Raw genomic sequence first — 13,893 nt, forward strand, 5'->3', positions numbered from 1 at the left:
TGCATAGTACATTAACATAGCTTAAGACAAACATTTCCATAAGAAATGCATTGGTTAACTCAAGGTTTGAGAATAGTGAAACCAGGTGTCATTATGGCAACACAGTATTTTAAGAGAAACCTTTTAAATTTGTATAGAGAAGGAAAAAAATACCGCTAGTTTGTTTCCTCCTGCCGCTTAAGAGAAAAACGTCTGACACTTGCAGCCTATGTCCTCCGTTTGGAGACCTGGCCTTCCTGCCTGTTACCCGCTCAGTTTTACATTTCATTGTTCTTTCTCTGTTCTTGACGTCCCAAGTCTTCTATTAACATTTCCCTTCTGTTTGGCAAGTTTCCTATATCTGTTCTTTGTAAAGTATGTCTGCTGTTAATGTTTGTTTTCCTTCTTCATTTAAAGATGTCTTTCCCCCTTCATTCTTGAAAGATACTTTTGTGGGACATACGATGTGGGATCCACAGTTCTTTTAGGACAAAAGAAAACATGTCTGTTTTTCTGCATTCTATCTTCTGTGCACCATGGTTTCATATGAGAACTGCCTGTCACCCTGTCACTTCTCTATCTGTAAAGCATCCTTTCCGTCACATGTTTTCAAAGTGTTTTTCCTTGTGGTCATAAGTTTAATTATGATGTATCCTGGCATAGAACTTTTAGGGTCTCTCCTGTTTGGTGTTTGTTTAGCTTTTTGAATCATGTGGTGTATGCCCCTTGCCAAATTTGGACATTTTAAATGATTAATTCTTCAAATAGTTTTTCAACCTCACATTTTTTCCTCTTTTAAGGACTCCAGTAACATGAGTGATAATTCTCATGTTTTGTACCATAGGACCCTCAGTTCCCAACTTCTTGTTTCCCCCAGTTTGTATCTCTCTGTTGCTCATACTGATTAATTTCGATTGATTGCTCTTTGAGCTCACTGGTGCCCTTCTCTCATATAATCTACTATTGAGCTCACCCAGTGAGTTTTCATTTTGTTTTTTTAATTTTTCAGTTGTTTGATTTCCATTTGGTTATTTTATATGTCTTCTATATTTTTGCCTAGTTTATAATCCCAAAGGAGGACTCTGAGAAAACAGGCAAAACTATGTAGCCCAAAGTCATGATTCTCTGGTGGTTTTATCTTTGTATTGGGATAGAAATCCTAAGTTAACTAGAGGAATGAAAGGCCTTATGTCCACAGGTATCTCTGAGAACAGATTTTACAACTAAGGCTGACCTCCAGGTTGTTCAGAGTTGTGTTCTCCAGGGAAGGCGTGTGTGTAGAATCTCCTGGTTCTCTAAGGCTTGTTACAGCCGCAGAGGAGGAGCGTCACTCCCCCTTCAGGATCACTCTTCCTCCTCGTGACTGAATGCATTCCCCCACCTCCCCCCAGCTTGCTGAGGCTCTCTGTGTGCTGCACCTCCTTCTGCACCTCGTGGTCTTTAACTTCTCCCTCTTAATGCCCTTCTGGCCTCCTCATCTGTACACTGAGCGCCATATTGGATGTTGTTGTCATCTTTGCCTCAGCTGTCAAATGTGTTCAGTCTCTAGTCTCACCGCTGGACACTTTCTGCCCCACATGCCCATTGAACTCCGCCCTTCTCCTTTCTCTCACAGACACACCCAGTGGAACTATTCTGTCCACTGTCTGTCCTCACCTCCTTGTGGTATGCTCCAGGGACCACTAAAGAGTGACCTCCACCACCGTCACCTGGCTTGCGCAGTCCTCACAGAGTTCCCACTTGTACCCCTCTGTTCCCACCTCATTATTGGACCCTTGTGCTGCCCACCCCTCTTTCTCAAGAGTCCTTGGCTGGCTTCTGAGCATTTCTGCTCTTCTCCTTAATAGGGTCTGTGTTTTCCATCTATTAAATAGTTCCACTTCCCAGGATCCACGTGAGGCCTTTGTTTTTTCACTTGTGATGTGTTCCATGAGTGAGTTAATTCCCTCTCAAGGCATTTTATCCACAGTGATCTACAGAGTTCCCCCAGTCTGTGTCTCCAGGTTGAATGTTTCTCACTGGCCATCCTTCCACACCCACTAATTATATAAACTGTGTGCATGTGTCATGTGACCATATCCTGGAGATAAACCTATCATTAGAACAGCAAGCAAACATTGTTTTATATGTATTAACGCTTAACCTTTGCAGTGACTATATGGTGGATAGTGTTATCCCCATTTTACAGATAGGAAAGTAAAGGCATAGACAAGTTGAGGAATTTGTCCAGGGTTTCATGATTAGAAAGTGTAGGAACTGGGATTGGAGTTAGCTGACTGCAAAATCCATGCCCTTGATACTTAACCTGTGTTGTCTTTCATAGGATGGGTGAATGCACCACTTCAGAGTAGACCAAGCCTTGATCATTTGTCTGCAAATTACTTTTCTCATTTGACATTAATGTTGACCATCCCTTTAGGATGAGTGAGATACACCAAACTGCCTCTTTAGTGGCTGCATAGTCTGTTTTAACTGTAGAAGATACAGTTGATTTGTGGTGGCAGGAAGGTAGAAAAGGGCTGAGGTTTTCAGTGCCCATATTCCCTGTGAATCCCACTGCCATCTGCCTTGTTGCCCAGGCCAGATGGACACCTTGCAGACATTTTTTTCATCATCCTACATCCAACCACTGTCCCGTTCTGTTTTTTTTTTCCCCTAGTAAACACCCAGTAGATGTGTGTTCTAGTGAATGGCTACACACAGCAGGGAATGTTTATCATGCTTGGCTTCCTCACAGTGTTTACACGAAGCTGTGCGTATGCTGCTGCTACTGCTGCTAAGTCGCTTCAGTCGTGTCTGACTCTATGCGACCCCATAGATGGAAGCCCACCAGGCTCCCCCGTCCCTGGGATTCTCCAGGCAAGAACACTGGAGTGGGTGGCCATTGCCTTCTCCAATGCATGAAAGTGCAAAGTGAAAGTGAAGTCGCTCAGTCGTGTCCGACTCTTAGCGACCCCATGGGCTGCAGCCCACCAGGCCCCTCCGTCCATGGGGTTTTCCAGGTGAGAGTACTGGGGTGGGTGCCATTGTATAGTTGCCACCATAGAGAGCATATGTTGACCTTGAAGAAAAGCTCCAGAAGCTTTTATGGCCAGATGGAAATCAGGATGAATGATTGTATCATGTGATCAAGACCACACTTAGTTCAGCAGTTTGCTAGGAAGACTCCCAGAACTCATGTTTTGTTAACACTCAACAGCTATGCTTATTCCACCAAAACGATCAAAGCAAACTCAGCCAAGAGAAGATGCACGGGGACCAGGGGCAGTCTGCAATTATCCTGGCTCAGGGGAGTCACATGGGATGTGCTCAATTTAAGCTGTCAAGGAGGGACAGCCATCGACTGAAATGTCGCATGTGGAAGCTAGCTCGAGACTCAGGGTTTCTTGGGGACTTTAACATTTATACCAAATTCTAGACCTCCAGAAGGACAGCAGATCTTTGGCATAATCCACACCGCTGCACAGAAAGCTTGAGCACACTGAGCCACTCACTTGTGGGAAGTCCTCCAAAATCTAAGGTCTCAAACCACAGCCCAGGGTAAACCTGCTAGTTAAGAGAAGAGCAGTCTTGGGCCTGCTCTGTTAGGTCTTCATAGCAACTTAAATGGAACTAAGATGCCAGTTAATAAATTCAGACTTCTGTAATGTTAAGCACAGTTTCCTAAAAGAGTCATAATTTTGAGGCAAAATCATTATAACCAAAAAATTTTTTTTCAAATATCACTAAGCCAAAGTAGAACTGAACAAACTAGCCGGGATTTAATTTAGTGACGACAACATACAGAGGAGGTCTGGTGACAAGGGCCTCGCCTCTTTCTGATAGCTGATACACGTGTGTATGTGTGCACACCACTTGAGGCCATATATATGTACATAAATGTGTAGATACCTAGTACATATGTATCTTTATAGATGAATGGCTTCAAGTGGTCTGACGTGCAAATATACCAACTGTTTACCTTGTAAAGATGTAAATGCCAGATCAGTGCATTTCTGAGGCACATAAGTCAGCAGTTTCTCATCTCTGTTCCTGCTGTTGATAACTCTGTGCCTCTGTCTTCAGCAAAGAGAAATAAGGAATGTTTGCATCATCCAGCGCACCTCACTTGAAGCTAGACTACCTTGTGTCAGGCTTGGTTACCTTCACCATCTGTGGGGGAGTTTCACCTGGAGCGAGGGGGAGCAGGTGGTTCCTGCAGGGACAGCTTCGCCAGAGAGGTGCTGAAGACCAGCAGGAACCTGGTCTGTGGGGGCATCTCTGCTCCCCGGGTGCTCGAGCTCTGACCCACAGACCGTCTTTCCCTCTCAGTCCTGGGACGCCCGGCAGCCTCTGGGATGCTCGGTGATGTCATGCTTGAGGTTTGAGGGCTGAAGACTTGTCATCTCTGCTCACGGATGTGTTACGCAGCTCACTTTTTAAACAGTCTGAAGTAAAGTATAAACAGGTAACCTACCGGGCCTCCCTCAGAGCCGTGTCGGGGCCACGGGCCCTCCTGTCATACTTCTGACCTCAGGCTTACCTGCAGGGAGACTTTAAAACCTTCCTGGCCACTCTCCTCCTCCCCCTTATTTTGTATACTTAATGTCGAAGCATGTGTTTTTATTCTGAGGTTATAACATTTGGGACCCCGCTGATCCTGTGGAGACTGCGCCTTCTAGAGCTAGCTAATCTCTCTGGATAATTTTCCCTGTGGTCTGTGCCCTCCGTAGACAAACCAGCTGTTCCAGAGCCAGAGCCCTCAACTACTGCCTTTATCAAGTTCCCATGCTTCAAGACCCTTCCCCAGATAACCAGGCAGTTGAGGGCAGCCCTTGCACCCTGAGCTGTGCTGGCATGAACCAAACTAGCAAATCCTGAACCTACTTGGCCTGCCTGCGTCACCAGGCCCACGCCTCCTAGTGAAGATCACTGTATCTGCAGTCTCTCTACCCTTCCCCTCCACCTCTTTGCCTCTGACTGTCCTCGGGGGTTGCCCTGCGTGGCCCCTTGGAGCAAGCACAGCAGGCCCTCGTCTTAACTGGAGCCATAAGGAACTCTTCAAAGGCCTCATATCAGGATAGCAAATCCTACACTTTAAAACAATGCCCGAAAGTATTAATGAGATGATAAATACTAAGAATTTAACAAGGCATATCAGCCACTTCGAGAAGTGAGGGTGCCAGTGCACCCAGCCACATGTGATCTTTGAGTTGGACGGATGTGGAGAGCCACAGGCAAGGAGAGTGCCAACCAGGGGCTGTCCAGGTGAGCAAGTAGAAAGTAGGTATCCAGGGGGCCAAGATGTTCCTTAGTAAGATCACACCCAATCTTCCCTGGTGTTTGTATTTTAGGAAGATGGTTTCAGATGCCCGCACAGCCCCACACATCAGACAATGACGAAGCGCCACTAACTGGGGGCCACGAACTCATTAATGACAACCTAGTCTCCATGTATCATTTCTCCCAAGTTTCTGGGATGTGAAGGAAGAAACGCCTCTCGTGTGCTGAGTCCCAAGTCCTGCTACATCATTCGTTCTCTTGACCATCTTCCAGCTGACAGGCACCCTCATCACTCTCCTCCCTCCTCCCTTACAGCCTCTCTAGTTGCATTATCTTTCAGCAACTCTCACTATTGCTTGTTCTAGTGTCATTTCCTGTGCTTGCTGTCAGGATAAATCTTCACACACGTTTGAAGTGCTTTGCTTGCACTTAGGCAGTCATCACCGTTTGCCCCACCTCAGCGTGTGCCCAGTGTTTGTCTTGCCTGTGACCTCAGCTGCCTAGAGCCTGCTTTTCATCCGCTCTGCCCCTCAGCCTTCCTGACGTGTCCTCATCCATCGCCCCGAGCGCCCGGCCCCACTGTCTTCACCACGCCTCACTTATTCACAGCTTTATTCCTCCTCTTCCTCTGACTGAGGAGTGCGCTTGGGATTCTCTTCGTTGCCTTGTGATAACTGCACCTCACTGTTACCTCATCCTTTTTCCTCCGTTCCCCAAACGTCCCTGCCGTGTGAACCTCCTTTCTAGGGTCCTGCTGTCTTCATCACCCTGGCCAAGACCAGCAGTGACTCCCGTGTGTATATAACGTAAGCCCTGGTCTTGAGACTGAAAATCCTCTCACTGACCACTTCCTTCTTGAAATACACTCTTTTTTTTAGTTCCATGTCATCACTCTCCTGGTTTTCTCCCTCCTTTCTTTTTTTTTCTTCCTTGCTGACTCATCCACTTCTAGCCACCCATGCAGTTTTGAAATTCCTAAACACTTTTCACAGTCCCTTTTCTTTCTTTGTGGTTTCTCCCTAGGCTTCATCCGCATCCTTCATGCGGCCTCACTTATCTTCATTGTCGTTGTTTAGTCACTCAGTCTTGTCCAACTCATTGTGACCCCGTGGGCTGCAGCATGCCAGGCTTCCCTGTCCTTCACCATCCCCCAGGAACCTGCTTAAACTGGCGTCCATTGAGTTGGTGATGCCATCTGACCATCTCATCCTTCTCCCACCTTCTCCCACCTTCAGTCTTTCCCAGCATCAGGGTCTTTTCTAATGTGTCAGCTCTTTGCATCAGGTGGCCAAAGTATTAGAGCTTCAGCTTCCTCATCAGTCCTTCCAATGAATATTCAGAGTTGATTTCCTTCAGGATAGACTGGTTTGATCTTGCAGTGCAAGGGACTCTCAAGAGTTTTCTATTGCCAAAGTTCGAAAGCGTCAATTCTTTGGCACTCAGCCTTCTTTATAGTCTAACTCTCACATCCATACATGACTACTGGAAAAAACATAGTTTTGATTATACAGACCTTTGTTACTTTGAACAAATTGGAATTTATTTTCCCAGTCCTGACTTCTTGGGGCTCTAGACCTGAATTGCTGATTACTGTCCCTACTTGAATGTTTCGAAAATGTCAGTCCCCACTTGACTTTTTAAAGGTTCCTAACATGGCTCCCACTTCTCCCTGATACCGATCCTCTTTTAGTTTTGCCTCTGCACTCCATGGCACTGTTTGGTGACCGAGAATAGAACCCCGACTCAACCTTGTAACCTCTGTTTCCTTACACTCCACATGCCAAGTTTCCAGTTTCACCTCTTAAATGCCTCTCAGGTTTGTCTTCCGTAACCCACCACTTCCTTCCTGGACTATAACACATCATCTGTCACTTCTGTTTCAGCTTAGTAACTAGGTATTTTTTCACCTGTATTTCCTCTCCAGTCCATTCTCCACACTGAAACTAGAGATGCAGTGCAAATTAGACTGCCACCTGCCCAACACACATGCCCTTCAGTGTAGCCCATCCATGGGACCTTACCTGGTGTGGGATGTGTCTAATTTGCTCCCTTTTCTCTTTCACGATCCCACTGCTCTGCTCTTGACTTGTGTTTCCTTTTGTCTCCCTACCCGTTGCTAGGCTCTTCCCTACACTTTGGCTGGAGAATGAATGCTTACCCTTCACAGTACAGTTCAGTTCAGCCGCTCAGTCATGTCTGACTCTCTGCAACCCCATGGATTGCAGCACGCCAGGCCTCCCTGTCCATCACCAAGTCCCAGAGTTCACCCAAACTCATGTCCATTGAGTCAGTGATGCCATCCAGCCATCTCATCCTCTGTGTCCTCCTGCGGCCAATCCCTCCCAGCATCAGAGTCTTTTCCAATGAGTCAACTCTTCACATGAGGTGGCCAAAGTATTGGAGTTTCAGCTTTAGCATCATTCCTTCCAAAGAACACCCAGGACTGATCTCCTTCAGAATGGACTGGTTGGATCTCCTTGCAGTCCAAGGGACTTCTCCAATACCACAGTTCAAAAGCATCAATTTGTCAGCATTCAGCTTTCTTCACAGTCCAACTTTCACATCCATATATGACCACTGGAAAATCGCATCTCACATCAAATAGCGCTCCCCCAGGGAAGCCTTTACCGTGATTCCCATCTAGGGCAGTACTTTCCTTTTTCAAGGAGACTTTCATGTCCGCCCAAGACCACCTTCAGGCTTGGTGTCACCACAGAAAGACAGAGACCGCGATCTGCAAAGGGAAAAGGCACCTAGAATAAAATGCAAGAGGAACCGAGCACCGCGCCCAGGTGACTCCCCCGTGCAGTTCCACAGAGCTGTGTGACAGCGTGTTCATCAGCACCAACAAGGGAAGTTCACCCCAGCTTCCCGGCCCACAGATGCCTTTATCGAGGCAGTGCCCACTGGACTGACCATGGAGACACAGGATCCACAGAAGGCAAAATGTAGTGTAGTCGCGGGCAGACGAAACCCACCCTCAACGTGAGTCCCACTGTTAACATAAACTTTCTGGTCTTAATGATACAGTGGGGCCCACAGACGTAAGCAGAGAAACCACTCTTACCAGGCAAGACTGTCTAAGGATGCACAGGTAAAGGGCAAGTCGTTTTGTTTTTTTTTGGCCACACCACATGGGATATTGGTTCCCTGACCAGGGATGGAACCCAGACCCCAACCGTGAAAGCACCAAGTCCATGAAAGCACTGATCCGTGAAAGCGCTGGTCCACCAGGGAGTTCCCCCACGGGTACATTTTAGAAGATGTTCAGGAGTGTAATAGAACCTCCTTACAATGGCTGACAAGGTTCTACACAGCTTGCCTCTGTTTTGTCTCCAAGTTTATCTTGTACCATTCTAATCCCTGCAAATTAAGGCTAAGCCGCACTAGCCTTGCTTTTCCTCAAACACCCCAATACCCTTACAACCCAGGAATGTCTTTCTCAAAGACCCAGGGGTCCATTTCTATGAAATGAAGTCATCAAAGGAGATAGCCTCTTTCTGTCCCAGTGGCTCAGCTGGTAAACAATCTGCCTGCAGTGCAGGAGCCCTGGGTTTGGTCCCTGGGTCAGGAAGATCCCCTGGAGAAGGGAATGGCAACTCGAATTCCAGTATTCCTGCTTAGAGGGGTCCATGGACAGCGGAGCCTGGCGGGCCAAGATCCATGGGGGTCGCAAAGAGTCAGACACGACTGAGCGACTCTCACTCACACATCCCAGCTTCTTGCGGGGCAGGGGTGAGGGCAGGAGCCCAATTTGCCCCAAGTAGCAAAACTACGTCCCGTCATATGAGAAGTTAGTTTTCCTCCATAGAAAGCTAGTGTAACAGCAAGTAATTACCCCCATTACTGCGTTAGTGTAGCGTGAACTATGTAACAAATGGTGCTGTCCTTACTTTATAGGACTAATTGTTTATTTGAAAATGTAGGTAATGGTTTGTGTCTGTTTGGCTATATGAAGGGGTGAGTGTTGTTCTTTGAAGTCTCTTAACGACCATCTGTCATGCGCATCAGATTCTGGTCTAATGCCTATACAACTTTAAACTTTTATTTCTTTACTGTCTTTGCAGTGGGACTTTTCTGAATGGGGAGGAGACTTTTTCTTTTTAAATTGTATTTCTCCAACAATTTACCCTATTTCCTATCTAAAAGAGTTTAGTTACAATTGTTTTGAAAATTCTGTATATGTCAAACAAATATGTGGGCTTGCTATTTGAGACCCAAAGTGGAAACCAATTACTGAGTCCAACAAATAGAGTTGACCCTTGAACAACAGGGGTCTGAACTGCATAGGTCCACTTACATGCAGATTTCTCTTCCAGTATACTACAGTACTATGCCATCCCGGGTTGGTAGAGTTCCTTCCTAGATGCAGAAGCAAGGATACAGAGGAATGGCAAATGCTGATAAAATAGGCTGGAACCCTTGCTGTAGGACTTTCAGCTGGACAAACATCTCCTCCAGCAACAAAATACAAAGAAACTATAAGGGACTAAAAATAACTGCTTGCATGTGTAAGATTATGAGCAATAAGATACAAAAAGACCAAAAACTCAACTGCCGTTTCTGATGAGTTGGGAACAAAAGGACTGTGATGGGAGCAAAAACAGTGTATTGGCATGCTCGCTGCACACAGCACCAGCCAGGGGGTGGCAGACAACCTAAGCCACGTCTCCATCCCCATCCCTGGGCCCAGCCCGGGCCCACCCCTACCCTCACCTGGTTTAAGACACCAACTTGTCCCCCGCCCTCCAGGGAGTGAGTCAGGGAACCTGTTCTTGTTTTCTCCCTCCTGCAGCAGAAGTCTTGCCTATGAAATCTAGCCTGAATTTCTCCTCACGCCTCTTTATTATTGCCAAGGTTATGACTTTGTTGCCAAATGAAAAATACAGAGACAGAGTTTAGAGGACATAGAAAGATGGCTTTATTTCTCTGCCTGGTGAGGGGAGAATACAGCAGGCTAGCACCTCAAGAGATCTTTCAGGCCCGTCCAACTTTCTTCTCTAGACTATTCACTGTTCCTTTACTTTTCTGTTCTTCAGTTCAGTTCAGTCGCTGAGTTGTGTCCGACTCTCTGTGACCTCATGAATCGCAGCACGCCAGGCCTCCCTGTCCATCACCATCTCCCGGAGTTCACTCAAACTCACATCCATCGAGTCGGTGATGCCATCCAGCCATCTCATCCTCTGTCATCCCCCTTTCCTCCTGCCCCCAATCCCTCCCAGCATCAAGAGTCTTTTCCAATGAGTCAACTCTTCGCATGAGGTGGCCAAAGTATTGGAGTTTCAGCTTTAGCATCATTCCTTCAAAAGAACACCCAGGGCTGATCTCCATTAGAATGGACTGGTTGGATCTCCTTGCAGTCCAAGGGACTCTCAAGAGTCTTCTCCAACATCACAGTTCAAACGCATCAATTCTTCAGTGCTCAGCTTTCTTCACAGTCCAACTCTCACATCCATACATGACCACTGGAAAAACCATAGCCTTGACTAGATGGACCTTTGTTGGTGAAGTAATGTCTGTTCTTAGAGGAGGAAAAACTTCATTTCTATTTTTTCTACAACACTCATCCATTTCTATTGATTAAGGAGTCCAAGAACCCTGGTGGTAAGACCAAGGGCTAACCATAACTTAAATGTGGATTTTTTTTCCTTTTTTTTTTTGTTGCACCACACTGCATGCCACATGAATCTTCCCCAATGAGGGATCGATCCTGTACCCCCTGCAGTGGAAGCACAGAGTCTTAACCACTGGACCACCAAGGAAGTCCTATGTGTGGATTTTTGACAGTGCTGAATGTCAGCCCCACCCCAGCCCTCATTTAAGGGTCAGCTGTACTGTAGTAAGTACATGAGAGGGGAGCAGTAAGTGCAGCTATGGGTCTTTGCCCCCATGCCAAATGGCCTGGGCAGTCCTGGGCTGGGGGAGGCAGGTGTATTGAGGGAGGGCACACAAGCCATAGGATATCTGGAGACAGAAGCAGATGTCAGGGAGCTCCACCATGGTGACCCTCATGCATGTGAGTGGTTGAGGAAGAACCTGCGGAATGGCCTGAATAGGACAGGACCCTCAAGCTGGGGCAGCTTGAGTTGCACTTGGTCCTGGTGTGTGCCAACGGCATAACATGCCCCTGTTACTGAGTCTAAGCTCACTCTGCTCACCGCACGACAGGCCAATAAAATAAAAGACAGGTATTGAGGCAAGGAATACGACTTTATTCAGAAAGCCGCTGACAGAGAGAATGGCAGACTAAAGTCTCAAAATAATCACCTTATCTTGGTCTGGATGGCAGGTTCTTCTCTAAAACAGAGAGGGAGAGGAGGTAAGGGAGTAAAGTAAAACGGCCCTTTATCTTGCAAAACAATACCGGATGTGTTAATTTCTTCTTTAGTGCAACCATTCACAGGTGGGCTGGGGCAGATTGTCTCTCTGTGAGCTGAATAAAGGTACTTCAGTTTAACAGTCAGGCTGAGGGGAGGGTTCCCTGAAGCAGGCTATTATGTATGATTATCATAACAAAAGCAAACAAGCCAAAATAACTAAAAGCAAAGGTTAAAGTCAAAGAAACAGATCCAACATGGAGCCAGAACTGGCTTTTCTGTGCAACACCCTGGCAGCTTCCTACCGTTGATTTCTAGTCAGTCACACTGGCCATTTGGCTTCCCAGGTGGTACTAGTGGTAAAGAACCAGGCTGCCATTGCAGGAGACGTAAGGGATGCAGGTTTGATCCCTGGGTTAGGGACGATCCCCTGGAGAAGGGAATGGTTAGACATTCCAGTATTCTTGCCTGGAGAATCCAATGGACAGAGGAGCTGGAGGGCTACAGTCCATGGGGTGGCAAAGAGTTGAACATGACTGAAAGGACTTAGTACACACACTTTCTTATGTCACTGACTTTCTGAACTCACTCCCTCAGAGATTTATATACATGTTCATTCATTCAGATACTATACAGTCCATGGAATTCTCTAGGCCAGAATACTGGAGTGGGTAGTCTTTCCCTTCTCCAGGGGATCTTCCTGACCCAGGGATTGAACCCAGGTCTCCCACATTGCAGGCGGATTCTTTACCAGCTGAGCCACAAGGGAAGCCAAAATCAGATACTATGCGTTCCATGGAATATTCTTAAATTCTTAAAGAGATGGGAATACCAGACCACCTGACCTGCCTCCTGAGAAATCCATATGCAGGTCAGGAAGTAACAGTTAGAACCGGACAAGGAACAATGGACTGATTCCAAATTGGGGAAGGAGTATGTCAAGGCTGTATATTGTCACCCTGATTATTTAATTTATATGTAAAGTACATCATGCAAAATGCCAGGCTGGATGAAGCACAAGCTGGAATCAAGATTGCCGGGAGAAATATCAATAATCTCAGATACGCAGATGACACCACTCTTATGGCAGAAAGCAAAGAACTAAAGAGCCTCTTGATGAAAGTGAAAGAGGAGAGTGAAAAAGTTGGCTTAAAACTCACATTCATAAAGCTAAGATCATGGCATCTGGTCCCCTCACTTCATGGCTAATAGATGGGGAAACAAAGAAACCGTGAGAGACTATTTTTTGGGGGCTTCAAAATCACTGTAGATAGTGACTGCAGCCAAAAAAAAACAAAACAAAAAACCTACAAAGAAATATCTCTTAGGAATAAGATGAAAAAATCCTGCACAAAATATTAGCAAAACAAATTAAGTACCATATCAAAAGGATCATATACCACGACCAAATGCAGTTTACTCCTGTAATGGAAGGACAACAGAATGAAAGATAAAAGCCCACATGATCATCTCAATTGATATTATAAAAGCCTTTGACAGAATTTATGATTTAAAAAAAAATCCACAAACTAGGAATAGAAAGAAAGTACTTGAACATATGACAGACTTTATTTTCTTGAGCTCCAAAATCACTGCAGAGAGTGACCGCAGCCATGAAATTAAAAGACGCTTACTTCTTGGAAGAAAAGCTATGAGCAACCTAGACAGCATATAAAAAAGCAGAGACATTACTTTGCCAACAAAGGTCTGTCTAGTCTAAGCTATGGTTTTTCCCATAGTCATGTATGGATGTGAGAGTTGGACTGTGAAGAAGGCTGAGCGCCGAAGAATTGATGCTTTTGAACTGGGGTGTTGGAGAAGACTCTTGACAGTCCCTTGGACTTCAAGGAGATCCAACCAGTCAATCCTAAAAGAAATCAGTCCTGAATATTCATTGGAAGGACTGATGCTGAAGCTGAAGCTCCAATACCTAGGCCACCGGATGAGAAGAACTGACTCATTTGAAAAGACCCTGATGCTGGGAAAGATTGAAGGCGGAGGAGAAGGGGACGGCAGAGGATGAGATGGTTGGATGGCATCACAGACTCGATGGACATGAGTTTGAGCAATCTCCGGTGTTGGTGATGGACAGGGAGGCCTGGTGCGGCAGTCCGTGGGGTCGCAAAGAGTCGGACACGACTGAGCGACTGAACTGAACTGAATTGAACAGCACAGACTCTGCACACCACTCCGCCCTTGATCCCTTTACCTCCACTTGTGTCTTTCTGGGGCGTTTCCCGCCTTCTTGGCTTCATGCCCGGCCCTCTCATTGGCCCAGTGCCCTAAGTCCCGCCTCCAATCACCGGACCGGAAGCTCTCATTCTTGCCTCTTCCA

At 46.3% G+C, this 13,893-nt stretch overlaps 1 protein-coding gene across 3 annotated transcripts in view; it reads left to right on the forward strand.

Annotated features, from left to right (window-relative positions):
* Positions 1-13,893, forward strand: part of ZNF805 (zinc finger protein 805) — an 87,403-nt gene that overhangs the window by 21,772 nt on the left and 51,738 nt on the right. Inside the window, exon 6 of one of the 3 annotated variants that reach the window (XR_008704430.1) lies at positions 7,362-13,881. The exons of the other annotated variants lie outside the window; for them this stretch is intronic. The gene's annotated coding sequence lies outside the window, so the exon portion shown is untranslated. Of the gene's footprint in view, positions 1-7,361; positions 13,882-13,893 lie in introns of those variants that run through there. 3 annotated transcript variants of the gene reach the window in all.

The sequence above is a fragment of the Bubalus kerabau genome, chromosome 17, assembly GCF_029407905.1.
Source record: "Bubalus kerabau isolate K-KA32 ecotype Philippines breed swamp buffalo chromosome 17, PCC_UOA_SB_1v2, whole genome shotgun sequence".
NCBI lineage: Eukaryota > Metazoa > Chordata > Mammalia > Artiodactyla > Bovidae > Bubalus > Bubalus kerabau.